Source organism: Ambystoma mexicanum, chromosome 1q (assembly GCF_040938575.1).
Source record: "Ambystoma mexicanum isolate Mex_15411 chromosome 1q, UKY_AmexF1_1, whole genome shotgun sequence".
In the NCBI taxonomy this organism is placed as follows: Eukaryota; Metazoa; Chordata; class Amphibia; order Caudata; family Ambystomatidae; genus Ambystoma; species Ambystoma mexicanum.
In genome coordinates this window covers 1331139794-1331157113 of record NC_090922.1, presented here as the reverse complement: position 1 = coordinate 1331157113, position 17320 = coordinate 1331139794, and the positions used below count along the sequence as shown (strand labels likewise).

The 17320-nt window shown below is 42.6% G+C and overlaps 1 protein-coding gene across 7 annotated transcripts in view; it reads right to left on the bottom strand.

Annotated features, from left to right (window-relative positions):
- Window positions 1–17320, bottom strand: part of TUT4 (terminal uridylyl transferase 4) — a 2154442-nt gene that overhangs the window by 154815 nt on the left and 1982307 nt on the right. Inside the window, exon 29 of one of the 7 annotated variants that reach the window (XR_011291019.1) lies at window positions 15038–15114. The exons of the other annotated variants lie outside the window; for them this stretch is intronic. The gene's annotated coding sequence lies outside the window, so the exon portion shown is untranslated. The remainder of the gene's footprint in view (window positions 1–15037; window positions 15115–17320) is intronic. 7 annotated transcript variants of the gene reach the window in all.

Below are 17320 nucleotides of genomic sequence, written 5' to 3'. Positions count from 1 at the left end.
CCGTGGCTGCATTGGTACAGGCACTCACAGTACTGAGGGCAGACATGACAGCAGCCAATGCGGCTATACATCAGAGATTAGATTTGATCCAAAGTGTACAACACCCGTTACCAGCTGATGTAGAGTTCGGGGAAGCTGCCGCTCAACCCCCAGTTGTCCGACCTATTGTTCCCCTGTAGCGCCACAAGTTCCTGTACTCATGCCTGCGCCCTTTCCCCTGGCCGCCCCAGAAAGATTCCACGGAGACCCCAGAAAGTTTTGCACTTTTGTAAATCAATGCAAACTCCATTTTCTTTGTAGACCTCAGGCTTTTCCCGACTCCACCACAAAGGCGGCTTTCACCTTGTCCCATCTGGCCGGCACTGCTGCAGCATGGGCCAATCCCCTACTGGAGAACAACAACCCTGTCTTATATGATTTCGAGTTATTGATCACAGAAATGTCTCATGTATTCGACACACGTCATAAAGCCCAATCCCGGGATCTTGAGCTGTTAGACCTGACTCAAGGAAAGGGGTCACTCATAGAATACATTGCCCGATTTAACCAACTGGCTGCTGAAACATCTTGGCCCGAACCTAAAAAGGCAGTTGTGTTTTACAGAGGGCTCAGTAATACCATGAAAGATGCTATGGCCATCGTTCCTTCTTTGCCCACATCTCATACTGACTTAGTGGACCTCGCCTTACAGATCGATGCAAGGCGTTCCGAGCGCAAGTTCGAAACAGGGTTCCCTACTACTAGTTTGGCCTCCCCCTCCTCTGATACAGGTGGTGAACCTATGCAAATAGGCGGTATTCGTAGCCCGATCACACAACTAGAGAGGGACCGCAGAAGAACCGACCACGCCTGCTTCTACTGTGGCCTGAGTGGGCATTTTGTAAAGTCCTGTCCCAGACGCCCCAAGTTAAAAAATCCGGTTTTTCGGAATGCTCGAACCTAGATCCGGGGGCCGGATCGAGCAATCCTTCAATTCCCTCGGACAAGTTCCCCACCTTTGGCAGGATCAGGCCGGTGATGGTAAAGGCTACGTTAAAACCCGCACCCGACAACATTCATGCCGTTTCGAGCTATATCGATTCTGGTGCCACTGGCAATTATGTCGATATAAACCTGACCGGGTCATTGAATCTGCCCCTGATTACCAAACAGCATCTGGAACCAGTACAGGCGGTGGATGGCACAGCACTGATTTCTGGCCCAATTCGACAACAAACTGCCCCGATCACCCGGACTATACAGAAAACACATCAGGAAGTCTTATCCTTTGATTTAATAATGATGCCCCAATTCGGGATTATACTGGGTCTCCCATGGTTACATCAACACAACCCTCTGATCGACTGGAAGTCTGGGCAGGTTCACTTTGAATCGGAAATCTGTCAGAATTTTTGCCTCACTGCACCTGACGACACTGAATCTCCCTCACGTGCCTTGGGGGCCATCGCACAACTTACACTATACGGAGCCTCACATGGTGGGGGCGGTTGCAACAGGTATCCCTATGGAATATAAGGACTTTCAGGAGGTCTTTTACAAGGGTTCTTCGGAGGTACTACCACCACATCTTTCTTACGATTGCCCTATTGACCTCATCCCTGACTCCAGCATCCCTTCGGGACGTATTTACTCCCTGTCCCCCTCAGAGGAACAGGCATTGAAAGAATACATTCAAGCGGCTCTGAAGGTTGGCCATATACGCCCTTCCACCTCTCCGGCGGCTAGCCCTATTTTTTTTGTCCCCAAAAAGGAGGGCGACTTACGTCCTTGTGTGGACTACCGCCGCTTGAATGCTATCACCATAAAAAACCGGTATCTGATTCCCCTGATTACACCATTGTTGGACAGGTTGAGTCACGCCAATATCTTCACGAAAATCGATCTCCGCGGAGCATATAATTTAATCAGAATTCGCCCTGGAGACGAGGGGGAAACGGCTTTTTGTACTCGCTACGGACTGTTTGAATACGTGGTCATGCCCTTCGGGCTTTGTAACGCTCCCGCTACGTTACAACGTTTCATGAATGAGATTTTTCATGACTTGTTGGACATCTGTGTAGCGGTATATCTCGATGATATCCTGATATTCTCACAGGACCTGAAGGAACATGTACTACACGTCCGCGAGGTATTGTCTCGACTTCGCCGTTTTTCACTCTACGCTTAGCCAGAAAAATGTCAATTCCATACTGAGAGTGTGGAATTCGTGGGATTCCACATTACCCCTGGGGGTTTAGCAATGAACCAATCCAAGGTTCGTGCAGTTTTGGACTGGCCAAAGCCCTGTAATATTAAGGCATTACAATCATTCCTTGGGTTTTCCAATTTTTACAGGCGCTTTATCCAGGATTTCTCATCTCTTGTAACGCCTCTTACTGCCTTGACCAGCCCCAATTTACCTTTTATCTGGTTGGAAGAACACCAAACAGCTTTTGATGCGCTAAAAGCTGCGTTTACTACTGCTCCTGTACTGAAGCATCCCGACCCAGAACTCCCCTTCATTGTAGAGGCGGATGCATCCTCCTTTGCTCTTGGTGCGGTATTATCCCAACATTGTCCTTGTTCAGGTCAGCTACACCCGGTGGCGTTTCATTCCCGAAAGTTTACTCCTACGGAAACGCACTATACGGTCACGGAGAAAGAATTGTTGGCCATCAAGGATGCCTTTCAGGTCTGGCGGCATCATCTGTTGGGGGCAAAACATGCAGTCACAGTATTCACAGACCACCGTAACATCCAAGACTTGGCCTCACTCAAGTGCATCAATAGTCGGCAGGTGTGGTGGCATTTATTCTTTGCAGCCTTTGACTTCCAGATCAAACATCGGTCATGTCTGTCCCACGGGAAGGCGGACGCATTGTCTCGTTCTCCTGGTGGGGTATCCTTGCCTGTTTTCCCTGAAAAACTACTAGATCAGCAGAGTCCATTCGCACATGGGTTTCGTTACATCCCGAACAAGCCTCCGAGTGGGATCCGGTGTTTCATGATGGGCTGCCATTCATACAGAACAAATTATGGTTACCAACAGCCGACACTCGCAATCTTGCACTGGAATGGTCCCACGACAGTGCCATTAATGGTCATCCCGGACATAAGCGTACGCTGGACCTCCTCAGACGGTGGTGTTGGTGGCCCTCCATGAAACGCGATGTTGAAGGATATGTCAACACGTGCGCTGTATGTGCCCAATGCAAACATCGCCGAGGACGTCCGGTGGGGCTCTTACTCCCATTACCTATACCTCCTAGGCCCTGGCACACAGTGTCAATGGATTTTGTGACAGACCTACCTCGAACCAAGGGCTTCGACACCATTTGGGTGGTGGTCGATTCCATCTCCAAAATGGCCCGTTTCGTTCCCTGTTCTGGCATCCCATCAGCACCGACTCTGGCCGACCTTTTCTTTAGATCGATCTTCTGTCTTTTCGGGTTACCCACTATTATAATCTCGGACAGGGGACCCCAGTTCACTTCTCGGTTCTGGCGGGCGCTCACAGGCCTCTTGGGCATTGATTCCCGTTTTTCCTCCGCATACCACCCGGAGACAGATGGCCAGACGGAGAGGGTGAACCAGGCCATGGAGCAGTATTTACGTTGCCTCATTCTACAGCACCAACAATCCTGGCTGAGTGTACTGCATCTCACTGAATTCTCATACAATAATGCTCTACATACTTCTACTGGCTTTTCTCCCTTTTTTGTCTTGCATGACCAACACCCCCGCACCTTGCCTGTTCCAGACCTTACACATTCTGCTAACCCTGCCGCTGTTACCTGTGCACGTGACCTATCGGCCGTTCATGCCCAGACTCTCGCTCACCTTCGTGAGTCCCAAGTCTCTGCGAAGTCTGCGGCTGACCGGCGGAGGGCTGTCGCACCTTCCTATGTAGTGGGGGACAGGGTTTGGCTTTCCTCTCGTCACCTCCGGCTGCCTGGTTGTCGCAAATTGCAACCCCGTTTTGTGGGCCCTTATAGGATATCTGCTGTTATCAACCCTGTGGCTTATCGCCTCTCAGTTCCCGCCTCCTGGTGCCTTCACCTTGTATTCCATACATCCTTGCTAAAGCCTTGTCCTGCCCCTACCCGTCTCAGGTCTACGCCTAGCCCCGTTTCTGTGGGTAGCTCTGTGGAATATGAAGTGTCGGGTATACTGGGTTCTCGTATGGTTCGTGGTTGTCTCCAGTATCTGGTGGACTGGGCGGGTTTTGGTCCGGAAGAACGGTGTCGGGTCCCCGCGGTTGACGTCCATGCCCCGAGACTTGTCTCCCGTTTTCATTTCGACCATCCCACCTGCCCACGTCGTGGGCCATTGAGGGGGGGCTCTGTCATGCACAATAGGTCAGTTACACACTCATACAACACCTTGCATAACACTCCGACACAAAGGACTGTCAGGCTCCCCGGGTCACAGTCAAACCCTCAAGTTGTTCCATCACCTAGGGTACAGGGGAGTCACCATCACCGATGGTTTCAGGTCACACGCAGAGGACGGCGTTGTTTGTTTCCTCGTCTCCAATGGCAACTGCCATGGAGATTGCGATAGGGCTGGAACAGCCGATCGCGATTACTTCCTGGTTTCACATCGACTTCCCGATCACGTGCACAAAGTCCCGCTCACGTGATCGGGAGGCGGCTCACATAAAAGCCGGGAGCTTTGAATCACTCGCCGCTTCACAGCTGTTTCACAACACTGTTCGGCGTGCTTCACTCTTGTTTTTTGGCCACATCGGATTTCGACTTCAGGCTTACACATCACGGATTTGGTTAACTCTTGCTCCTTGGATACGGTTGCTGGAACTTTGCACGGATACTGGTACTTTGGACCTTTGGCTTACGCATAACGGACTGCTTTGGATTTTCCCTATCTGCTCACTTACTACAACACGGATTTTGACCCTTGGATTGCTTACGACCTTCCTTCCGTTCTTTCTTGGAAAACATTACGTGCACAAAAAGGGTTACGGGTGGTCAGCCCGTACCTGCCTCCAGGTACTTGACTGTTTGAATCGTTGGCGCTCCCTTGCACCAAAACCTCAGGCTCCCCTCCACTGAACATAGGTAAGAGAGTATAATTTATTTGCATTTAACTAAAGCACTGTCTTTGCCTGTATTAACCCAGACTTCCTTCCAACAGCCTCTGGGGTCCTCGGCGCCATCTGATTCAGCGAACCATCAACCACCTGTGGCCTCAAAGCTCGCACAGGGAGTGTTTATCTTTCTCTCCCTGTGGGTGATTTGTGGACATCGGCTCAATACTCTTCACTTCGTGGCAAGTCACGACATTGGGTAACTGGAACAGATATTCTTTTTCAATCTCTGTGATAAAAGAAAAGATATGTTAGTGTAGGTAGTTCATAATGAATTATTGCATTGCATAATAGACATTTCTGCATTATTTTGACCCTCATGTTTAGTACTATATTTCAAACCAGTGTACTGTGCAATATGCCTAGTTTCTGTGTTTGTTTATCAAATCATTGGGTCTGTGGGAGAAAAAAAATCCATGCTGGATTAAAGAAAAACGTTTTTGTTATGGTACAATATATTTCTTTCTTTGTTTTCAGTGCTTATTTGTTGTTTCTGGCTAATCTATCTATTGGCTTGTTGCAGATTTTTTGGGGCAGTTAGATACCTGTTGGTGTATTCTAACTGTTTATTTCTTGTTATATTTTAGTGGTATTGATTTATCTGTTTGGTTGTTGCAGAATCTTGGGGCAGTTATATACCTGTTGGCGTATTCTGTTTATAGTTTTCTAATTGAAGTTGTGTTAATGTTTATGCACAATTAGTTATAACATTTTGGTTTTAAGAATATTAAATAAGCGTATATAATATTTGCTGGTAATCTCCGCTTTAGAGTAATGGTACTATCATTACTCGAACCATCCACAATTCTTTTTTATATATGCAGTGTAGTGACCTGTATTGGTTGTGGCTCCTGCGTGGTAGATTACACCTATTGTTGTGAAGGTTTTCTTACCAAATGATACTTGCCCATGTTGAATCCAGTCAGCTTGCAGTTGTTTTTGGTACCATCTGCATTGTAACATAGAAGCATTACTATTACGTATTTATGATGTGTCTGTATTTATAAGGTGGAGCGATTATCTGAATTGCAGGTAGTACATAATCTGCCATGGTTTGCATTTTGTACAAGTTGCTGAAATGGAATGGATTCACAGTTAGGTATGGATACATACATTAAGCGTTCATTAGGGATGTGTTCCTGTGCCACATGGCTGCAGAGAGTGCATGTATGTTACACCATGCATGAAATCTGCAAGATTTCATTTATAGGTATGTTTTTGTTTTCCAGTAGTTGTAGTAAGTACATAAGAAATTCTTGTGGATCTTCTTGTGAGTTTATAGTGAATTTGACAATTCCAGCACAGTAGTCCAATTCTTGTCTTTGAAAATTTGAATGGACCTGATAGTTCTGTGTCCAAGTCATTTGTTCGGAGTGTGTGTTGCTTCTTTGAAGAAGTACTTGAGTTACTTTGAGCAGTAGATTCTTCTTTAGTTGTGGTAATTGATGAAGTATTAGCTTCTTTTACTTTCTTTGCAGGAATTGCAGTGAGATCCTGTATCGTTTCTGTTTGAAGTAGTTTTCTTTTACAACGTTTTGTGGAACAGGATAGGTTTTTAGATGGGGGGGTGTACAGTGAACGTAGTCTATTGTATTCTAGAATGCAAGGAATATCAGCATTTACTTTACTTGCATCAAAGTTGATTAGAAATAGTCCGTCAAGCATACGTAAGCGTGATAGTGCTACATAGCTCATGCCTTCTTTAAAGACTGTGTTCCCAATATCTAGTAATGCTTTATCTAGGGTAAGACCTTGTGATTTGTGAATGGTGACTGCGTATGCTAGAGAAAATTGTTCTCTGCGTACATACATGTCTTTGAAAAGATGGACGCGGGCTGTTCAGCGTCCTATCCTTTTAACTTCTGATAGGTTGTCAAAGAGAAAATTGACAAACTGAATGTTGTTGTCACGTGGTATGTTTGAAAGCCAACAACTGTACCAAGTGCTCCATTAACTAGTCCTTGCTCCACGTCAAGGTTACGTTTAAGCATTACTCTACTGTTTAAAGATAATTTTAATATTTTCTCCAAACCAGCTGTGTTGGAGATAGTTTTCTAAGGTATTTAGTCTTGCTGTGGCTTGTTGACACATGGGTAGTGTCATACCATGTACGTCCAGTTTATCTGTGGAGCAAATTTCAATTATTGGTTGCATTTCTTTTTTCAACATTGTTTCATTGAATTTTGAACAGCTTGCAAGAGTTGGCATCAAGGACATACAATTGAGATTTTTTGTGTGCTAATTGTACCATGACATCAGTAGCACATGAGTTATGGCCATAGAGTGCATGGATGTGCCAGGTTTTTAATATTGTTTGTCCTTCTTGAGATAGTACACCAACTCTAATACTTTTTAAAATGTTTGCGTATGTGAGGTCTGCAGACTGGCGCATGTTTTCTGTTAATTCTCTGTATTGGAAATGTTGCCAAAGATTGATATTTCCTATGCTGCCAACAGTTTTACGGCAGAGTTTGTGCCCTAAGGTTTTACAAATAGGTTCACCTTTCACTGGTGTTAATTGAAGAAGATCTCTGAAAACAATGTGTTTTCCTCCAAAGAGCTCTTCAGGTGAATCAAAACCAACATTAGGTTGCAGGCCATGCTCACTTCATCTATTAGTAGCATTTTCATTTGTTTCAAAACTCTGCGTAGTTCCATTGCAGCTTCTGTAGAAAGTTTGTAATAATCTAATTTATTTTGGTGTTCTACTGGAAGGAGTAGTAATCGGTGTAAAGTGACACCACCTATGTTGTAGGCAGCTAAACCTGTGGGGGCAGTTACAACAGCTGACAGTTTGTCGTTTGTCAATTGTTGAAGGAACTTGCTGATGATTTTGATTAAGAATGTTTTTCCTGAACCAGCTTGACCACTGACATATTGTAGTACAGGTTTGTAGTTTTGGCAGGTACAGTTTTTATTTTCATGTTGTGAACCATGTTCAATTTGTTTTGTTACTTCTTGGAAAATGATACGCTGCTCATTGTTCAGTTTTGATTTCAGTACAGTTAAATCTTCTGTATCTTGTTCATAGTGACACATGGTGTTTTCTACTTCTGTCATAGCTAATTCTGCCTCATTTGCTATTAGTGGCTGTCCAAGTGGTTCTTGGCTTCCTGTTACAGAAGGTTGACTACTGTTGGGAGTGTCCTCATCTAGTTGGGCCTGGAGTTCTTCTTCGTGTTGCTGTTCATTGTGCAACATTGTTTTGTACCGTGTAAAGTTTACATCTGTTATAGTACTTTCATTTGCTTTGAAAGCGTCTTCATAGGAGTCATAGATATCTAGTAACTTCTTCTTTTCTCCATGGTTTAAAAAGTTGTAGCAGGGACATGTGATATGGACATGTGATATAGTTCTTTATGTTGAAGAGCTTTTATGACAATTTGATATGATTAATTAAGCTTTGTTTGTTAAGTTTCACTAAGCTGCCTTCACACCTTTGTTTTCATCTGGTTTTATATTATTTTTGTATGCGAAGTTTTGGGCTATGTGGTATAGACACATGGTTTCCATGGTGGTACTCCTGTTTGGGTAGTATGTGTCTAGTAAATTGTTTTTCAAAATGTCTTGGCTGTTGGGATCATTTTTGGCTATTGTTTCTATGTCCTCATATGAGGTGAGAACACTTTTTACATTTAGCAGGAGCAAGACTTAGTCATACTATATTTTCAGATATACCATACAAAGCAGTACCGGTTCAACGGTCTGTAGCTTCATAGCAGCCACATTCACTATGAGAGAGCATTTTTATGCCTAAACTGTACAATTTCTGTGACAGTGTTTTGTCAGATAATTCATCCCAGAGGTCTTGAAGCTCTGTTTTTCTGCTTTGATTAAGTAGGCTGTGACATATCGTGCAACTGCAGTGGAATTGTCTGCAATGTACTGCACATCTATGTTTGCATTCCATAACAGGGCAATGATTGCATGGTAATCATTGATATATTTTGCTTCTTCTGTCCTTTATATGTAATGTGTTTTTAGGTGATTTACCTTTGACACTATGTCTAACTGAAGATATCAAGTTGTTTACTTGACCTGTTGTTGTATCTGGTCTAGGGAAATCAAAGCAGCATTTGGTGTAGTATTTCCCTTTGTTTTTATATTTGCGACGACAAAATTTCCCATATTTGTGTCTTTGAAATTGTAAAATTTGTGCATGAAGGTCACTATTTGTTGTTTGTGAAGGAATTTCACAAGTGACATTTTTCGATAAACTGTAAAACAGTGGCATCACTGTCTTGACAAAATTTAGGAGCATCTTTAATCCATAAAAGAATTTGGATATGTGGTGCTCCTCTGGCTTGGTATTCTTTTCTCCAAAAGAAGTGTTGCACTTCTCCGAGGGGATGAACAGTTTTATTACAAATAAAGTGTAGCATAGCACTGAAGTGATGATGGAAATATCTTAAAACATTAACAGGATCTAGAGAACAGAGTTCTCCAGGTGTTAGTATGTTAGTATATCTATGTTTGTTTTGCTTTTGTTTGCTATGCATAGGAAATCATGTAAATCTTCCCATGCATATTCTGCACAACTTAATGTAACAAACCAAGTGGGTGGGCTAAGGTTTCTTATCATACAACGTACATCTCTGTGACGTCGTAACCAGTATGCTTTTGTACCACGCATGTTTCCTAAAAGATTTGTAATGCTTGATGGTAGAACCTCATCTTTTTCTTGTACTTTTTGTAGTAATTACTTAGCTGACATATTTTGAAAATGGGTACCTGATTTCAATGTGTGTGCAACTCTGTAGCATAGAGTTGCTAGTTCACTTTCAAAGAGTAGGTGGAATATATATTCCACATTTTGTCTAAATCTGGGATCTTCAGAACACATTCGTAAAGAGCGGTACTCTGATGCTGTTATCTGAGTGGGTCTATCATCGTACCTCCTCCTTTGCCAGTAGGAAGCACGTGCTTCTATACTTTTTTTCCCATATGCTGATTGGTGATCCTTTGGTTTGTAGCATTTGGTACGTTTCCAGTGCATCATCTATGATGTCTTTAGAGTGTAATGGATGAATTGTATAATGGTCTAAAATAGAAGAATGTAGCAGGATCTAGAAGTTGAAATTGACCAGTTTCTGGTGACTCTTGAATTATTTCAGTGGTTTCCCTCAGGTTTTCTTCAATATTAATATTGCAAGGCTTGTCTAACTTTATGTAAGTCCACAAGCTGTTGCCAATTTCTTTTGTCTTTTGTAGGTACACCATTTACTAAGAAAATTTAAGATTGATCTATTGGATGTTGCACTCCCAGAGTGCGTACATTTTCTTTCAGATTTAATGGTAAATAAACCACTTTGCCACAAACGCCTTTCACTAATTCAGAGGGAGGTAATTTTGATGTTTTTGTTTGAAGGTGTATTATTGCTTGAAATGGGTGCACTGTTTGAATTAAGATGCTCTCATAAAAATTGAGTTGTTGCAGGGGTTTTGGTAGTGGGAATAATTCCAAGTTATTTGTGATAGCACGTGAAGGAGTTTGGATGTTGTCAAGTTTTGCAGTGCAGTAACTGCTAATTATTAAGGGGTCAGTAATTTTGTATTTGTGTTCTGCTATAAGGTAGAGAGCTAATTCAAACCATTTGGAATCTTCATTGTCTTCTATTTAGTATGTTATGTCTACAGTTTTTGTGCTACTTTTATAAAAAGTTCTGCGGCAACACACACACATGGTTTGGTACTTCAGCGGATGTACTTTTAAATTTTAATATTTCTTTTTTGTATGTGTGTAGTAGAAGGTTGCCATCTGTACAATTGTTGCTAGTCTGTTGTAAAGCTATTGCATTGTGTAAGTGGCTTTCCCTTCCAAAATATTTTCTCTGGCTATGCTCTATTTCTTCGAGTAGTTCTTTGGCTGTACCATGTAGAAGATTGTTATTTAAATTGGCTAGTGCTAAAGCAGGACTTTTAGCATAGTAGAGTTTATGGATCAGATTTCTTATAGTTGAATGATGTGTTATCATTTTGATATGATCGAAGGTGCTTTTGCAAATAGGTCCTGAAATGGAGGCTAATGAATGTCCATGTAGTCCTGTGTATTTGCCCACTGGACAGGTATCCATATTTTGTAGTAGTTTCATTTTGAATTAGTCTTTGCCTTTCACATACTGATTGAGGAACTGGCGTAAAGATTTGAAAGATTTTTTGGCAATGTTACACATTGACGTGCACGGCCATTTGTACACTGGATGTTTTGGAATGGAGAGGTGATACTGTGTTTTCTGGGGATATTTTTGTAAGCAGCATTTCTTGTTCCATTGTGGTATTATTAAGTTTTTCATACCCTCGTCCACTGCTATGTATGGCAATTGTGTTTGTTTGCTTTTGTTTGTATGCTTCTTCATTAAAATATGGTTCTGTGCTCGTGGTGTCACTCCATTCACCTCCACAGATATTTAAGAAGTTATTTTTGTTGACATTCCGTTTATAGAGAAGTCTTTTTTGTAGTTTAGTAGTTAATTTTGTTAGTGGTTTCATTCTTTTTAAAACTAAAAGAAATATCTTCCTTTTGAGAAGGATTGCACTGATAGAAGAAATAATCATATACTTATTTCGCTATTTTTATAGGGTAAATGGCAGAAACTGTATAGAAAAGCATGGAATGTATGCATTTGTGAAGGTGTGGGTAATAAAGCAGAAGGATGTGATGTAGAGGCAGTGGTGTTGTTTCAGCTGGGAGCCTTTCTAATGATGGTGTCTATCTGTGTGAGTGTATAAAGATGCATGAACTCATCCTGGCTGCGTGTAGTTTTATAATAAACTAGAATGTGTTTTTCTACAATTATACTGTTATATCTCCCATCTTTTAATATGAAATTACACTTTTTTAGATAGCTGTGTGTGTAAAAAAAAAATATGGAGAGCAGACAGGTTTGCAAGTGACAGTTGATTATAGCAGATGGGAAAAATGACAGCAAGTTCATTTTGTAGGTTATACAGGTTAAGGGGCAGTTACCCTGTTTATATGCATTTATACAAGAGCTGTACATGTATTGGGCAGAAAATATGCATACCTGTAGTTTGTATTCATGCATGTGGATATGCATGAAGTTGCAAGTAGAAATCCTGGAGACGTGTACAGTAGTTTTTGTAGTAGGTGCTTTCCAATGACATGAGACTTGTACTCGGAGTGATCAACAGTACATCTGAAGTGCTGAACTATGATGATGGAGTTAGATGTAGAGTTCTTGGATGTGATTGGTGGATGGTTGTGTGACTGCTTAGCTATAGCCAATGAAGGAATGGTACAGAGAGTAAAGTGGAAAGGGTTGAAGGGCTCCCCAAGAGTTACACGCTCAGCAGACACCGCGACTGTCTGCGGATAGAACATGCCACATACAGGATCTGAACATATTTGGCATGGAAATAGGACTGTAAGGATTAGCCAATCAGGTGTTGAGGTTGTGGATTTGTTTTGAAAGAGGCTGTGTGTAGTGAAGATGGCAGAGGTGGAGAAAGTCAGGGTGTTGGAGATATGTTTGTGCATGGTTTGGAGCAGTATGCTAAATGCAGGAATGTGGCAAACAATTTTGATGTTAAAGGAGTGGAAGTGGTGTGGAGCACTGTGCCTGATTTCAATGTGCAGGGAATTGTACAAGTTTGGGAAGATATGGGCAGGGTGAAGAGTCCCCATGTGGTAGTTTTGCACTGTGGTTCTTTTCATTTGGGCTTTGTTGGCAGATTTGGAACACTTGCTTCAAGCAGTAATGAAAGTCCTTCCAAATGTCAAAGTTATTTTTTCTGGTTTAGTACCTAGGGCAATATGGGACAATAGTTCTGTTTTTTGTCCTCAGCAAAACATTGCTAGGTGTGCAATCAACCGAGGCATGTTTGCTTCCATGCTTAGAGCTGGTATGTTCTTTTGTAATAATGAGAACATTGATTCTGGTAATGCTGTTTATTTTAAAGAAGATGGCATTTCTTTAGATTTTATGGGAAATGCCATGATGTTTTGTAACATAAGGGTTGCTTTGGTGAAGATTTTTGGAGGAAAATAAGAAAAAAAAAAACAAGATTTTTCGATTTGTCCGCGGACAACACGTATTACATGCTGGGATTTTGGGGTTGAGAGGCAAATGAGACTGAGCAGAGCAAGGGATTGGTCAATAAGGTTTACTGGGTGTGTTGTGTAAAGAGAGTTTATCAGAAAGTCTTTTTCCTGAGGGAAGAACAGATAGCTATGTCTGTATGTTTCAGAAAACAGATTATCTGGATTTTGGGAGACTCGTGGATACATTGGTTGGAGGTGCATCCAGAACGCTGTGGAGTGGCTGCACATCTTGGATTCCCTCATGTGGAAGTGTACTGTCATGGAGTGCGTGGAATGAAGTGGCTAGATTTGGTACCTCTTTGTGCTACTTTGGTGGCACAGTGTCATCTAGACATTATTAATATTCATTGTGGACGGAACAGTTTAGGACATGTGTCTGGAATATCTTTGCAATTTGCAATGAAAGAAGGACTTGAGAAGGTCATGGACATGTTTCCAAATACCCAAGTAATTTTTTCCCGTATTGCACAAAGACAAATGTGACTGCGTTGTTCTTCATTTGGTCCACAAATGGAGAAATCGAGGCGCAATGTCAATAAGGCTGTTTGTGCCTTTTTAAGAGATGTTGGCATGTCCTCTTTTCACAATGAAAATATTATGTTTCGTAGCACATACATTTTTCGCAGAGATGGAGTACATTTTATTTATGCTGGCAATCAGATTTTTCTGCAAAATATACAAAACGCATAGCGACCTTTTTTGGAATTACATTAATACATTTTGCAGTAGGTGTTAATCATTTGAAGTTTTTGAAACACAAAAAAACACTACCAAAAGGCTCTTTTCAGAGCCACCACTTCCTCGGTGCAACGGTTCTGATAGGGCAGCACTTCATAGGACTCGTGGGTGTGGTGCGCATGTGCGTAGATGTTCTACGGACAGTGTCGAAGACCCCGAATAAAATGAATGTGCGTCATAACATTGCAGACAGGCGGACGGGATACGTGTTCTACGGACATATCTATTCTGGTTGCAAACATTGCGAACAGGGTGATGTTCTTAGGACACTTTAATTTAAATAATTACAGACGTGTGAACGGACGTCATGGGATGTCATCAGTGATGTCATCAATGGCATTTGTGATGTCATCTTTGATGTCCTGGGTGTTAGTTTTAGCAGTGCACCGTGGTGGTTTTTGTTATGGTTGCTTAGCTTACCAGAACTGGTGAATTTCAGGGGGTTTTCGGTTTTACTTGGAACCATAACGTTCCTTTAACAAAGTTTTTTTCACTGAATTTCATAGGTTTTTAGTAGGGCAACTTAACCATAATGTCCCTTTAACAGTTTCTTTTACTGAAAAAAATTAAATATATATATATATATATATATATATATACACACACACACACCAAACATGGATCAAATAAACCAGAATAAAAAGATGAAAAATGAAAAACAAGCCATTCGGACAATATAACTAATTATCATGGACAGATTTAAAGAAAGAAATGAAAGCACACAGGAACATTTAAAAAGGCAAATGGCAACACACCGGTATAAATATCCACACTCATGGATGAATATCACAGGCAAGAGGAGTGGCATTGTATTAATAATATCCTCAAAATACTAGGCAATAATAAAGGAAAGATGACAGAGCCAGTGTCCAACCAATAGAAACATGTCAAATGCCCAAAAGCCACAAAGTGAAAACTAGGGTGAAATGTGCCCGGGTGAGTGTTATGAGTGAAAGCATGCTTAAGAACTGTTAAAAATAGGGTGCAATTATACATAATCTGACACCATTCGAAAACATTTTCTGTACAACAGAAATGTTAATATTATGGGGGTCTCTAGAAGCCGAACATAATATAAAGTGAGGTCATGCTGACACATGTTTAAAAAGCACCAATCACCGTCACGGGGTGCTATCAACCTCAATACATACCGTAATGATCAATACAAATGCAATTACAAAACGGAGTCATGCGAGGTGCAGTGGCCTCCTTAAATCGAGTCCAAAAACTGTGAAAAAATGAAGAACAAAATGTAAGCAACCTCGTGATGAGGCAACATCAGTGCCCAAAGAAAGCACTAAAGAAAGTAAGAAATTAACTAAATACCTTATGCAATGATTAATTTCAAATAAAGATTAGGCAAAGTAGATTCATCTAGAATCAAAATTGTAAAACAAGCATTCCATTAGCCCTAAAAACAATTGAAATATTCTAAAGAGCAATCCCGCTTATGCCGTGCAGAGGACAAAACTGCCTTATAAATGTTACCTGCTGAGCCGTGACAAATGTAGAGACCAACAGTGCGGGAAATCATCTAAAACAATGCATAGAATCTAAGTTTGCCAGCGTTAACACGTATAAGCTAACAAATACTGTGTTAGCCCCGGCGCACAAGTACCTTACCTAGGGATGTTTCCAGCTAACTCCAACAGATTTTCAGTGCGCAAACAAGCTTTGCCATGAGCTTCTTTCTTCTTTTTGCCGACAGATTTTATCCATCAGCCTTGCTTATTGGATACCGAGGTCTGAGCCTCATTACTCCATCCTCTCGGGTTGAGTGTGTAGTCATGGGTTGGATTTCTTTGTGGTCTGTGTGGACTTGTCACAGTAAGGCTTGTTTTACAGGGTCTTCGCTGCCATGGGTCGTAGGTAGCGGGCGAAAGGGTTTACAGTGGTGGCAGTGAGTCTTCTGATCAGAGGGTTTGGATTCTGATCCAGTCCTTGGCAGATGTTCTTGCTCAGCTTCGCTAGATGTTTGTCCAACATCTCGATGTCCAGTTCTCTGTGAAGGTCAGCTATACTTGTAAAGAGTGGAGCTCCAGATGCAATCCGTAGGGCCTTGTTCTGGGCTATATGAAGACTCTTAAGGTGTAGCTCCTGGCAGGTTATCCATGCTGGGGAGGCATACGTCAAGGTAGGTCTGATGATCAGCTTTTAGTGGTTGATCTTTGTCCGGAGGGGCATGGACTTGGTCTTCAGGAGTGGGTACAGCCCTGCCATCTTTCCTGATAACTTCTGATGAGTCTTCTTGATATGGCTTCGCCAGTTGAGTTTTCTGTCTAGGGGCACACCGAGATAATGGATGCTGCTCTCCCACTTGATGGTCTCCCCATTGAGGCTGATGTGTGGGTGCTCCTTTATCTTCTTTCTGGTGAACAGTGTGGCAGTTGTCTTGCTGGTGTCGAGTTCTATCTGCCAAATGCTGTACCACATTGAGACGCCATCCAATGAAGCTTTTAGGTTCTTCGCGATGTCCTTTTCGCGGAACAACTGGGAGATGACTGCAACATCGTCCGCATATAGTGCCAGGTCGGTCTTGTGGAGATCTGTCGGGATGTCGTTGGTGAAGATGTTGAACAAGAAGCGTCTGAGGTTCGATCCCTCTGGCACACTTGCTCAAAAGGGACGTGATGAGGACATCTCAGACCACATGGCGGCGTGGAAAGTGCACTCTCCCAGGTAGCTTGCAATCATCTTCACCGGGTAGTTCGTAAAAATCCCAGGCCAATCATCTTGTGCAGCAGTCCCTTGTGCCAGACTCGGTCGAATGCTTTGGTGAAATCCAAAAAGATGATTCCTGTGGACTTTATGTTAAATCCATGGTTGATGGTGTCCACCACTCTCAGCAGCTGATGGGACGTTGCATGCTCCTTTTGAAATCCAAACTGTTCCTTTGCTAGTAGATTTCTTTCGGATGCAAAGTCGCGGAGATGGGCAAGGAGGACCTCCAGGAGCTTCGATAATCCAGAGAGCAGGCTGATTGGGAAGTATTTTGCAGGATCCCTCAGTGGTTTGCCGGCCTTTGGGAATACAATGACCCATACTTCCTTCCAGGATCTCTGCATGCATTGAAGATCTCTGTGAGGTGTTCCATTGATGTCGGCGGGAGGTTCTTGATTCCCAGGTTATTCTGTCGCTCTCTGGTGCCTTGCCGTTCACCAGCTTCTCTGCAAGTCCTGCTGCCTCAGAGCTTGTGCACCTCTTGATATCTTGTGCTCCCATCCCGGTTGTCTTCTACGAGATGATTGTCAACTTCTTCCTCCACTCCATCTGAAAGCCTGCTTGCATGGTTCGGGCTGAACCATGCCTCCCACTTTTCTCCACAGTGCTGTCTGATTTGCTCCTGCAGAAGCCTTGTGAGCCTGTACTTCTGCAGGAGATCCGGCATGCAGAACTTCTGCCACTGGTGTTGGGCCCGTTTCTTGTCAGCGATT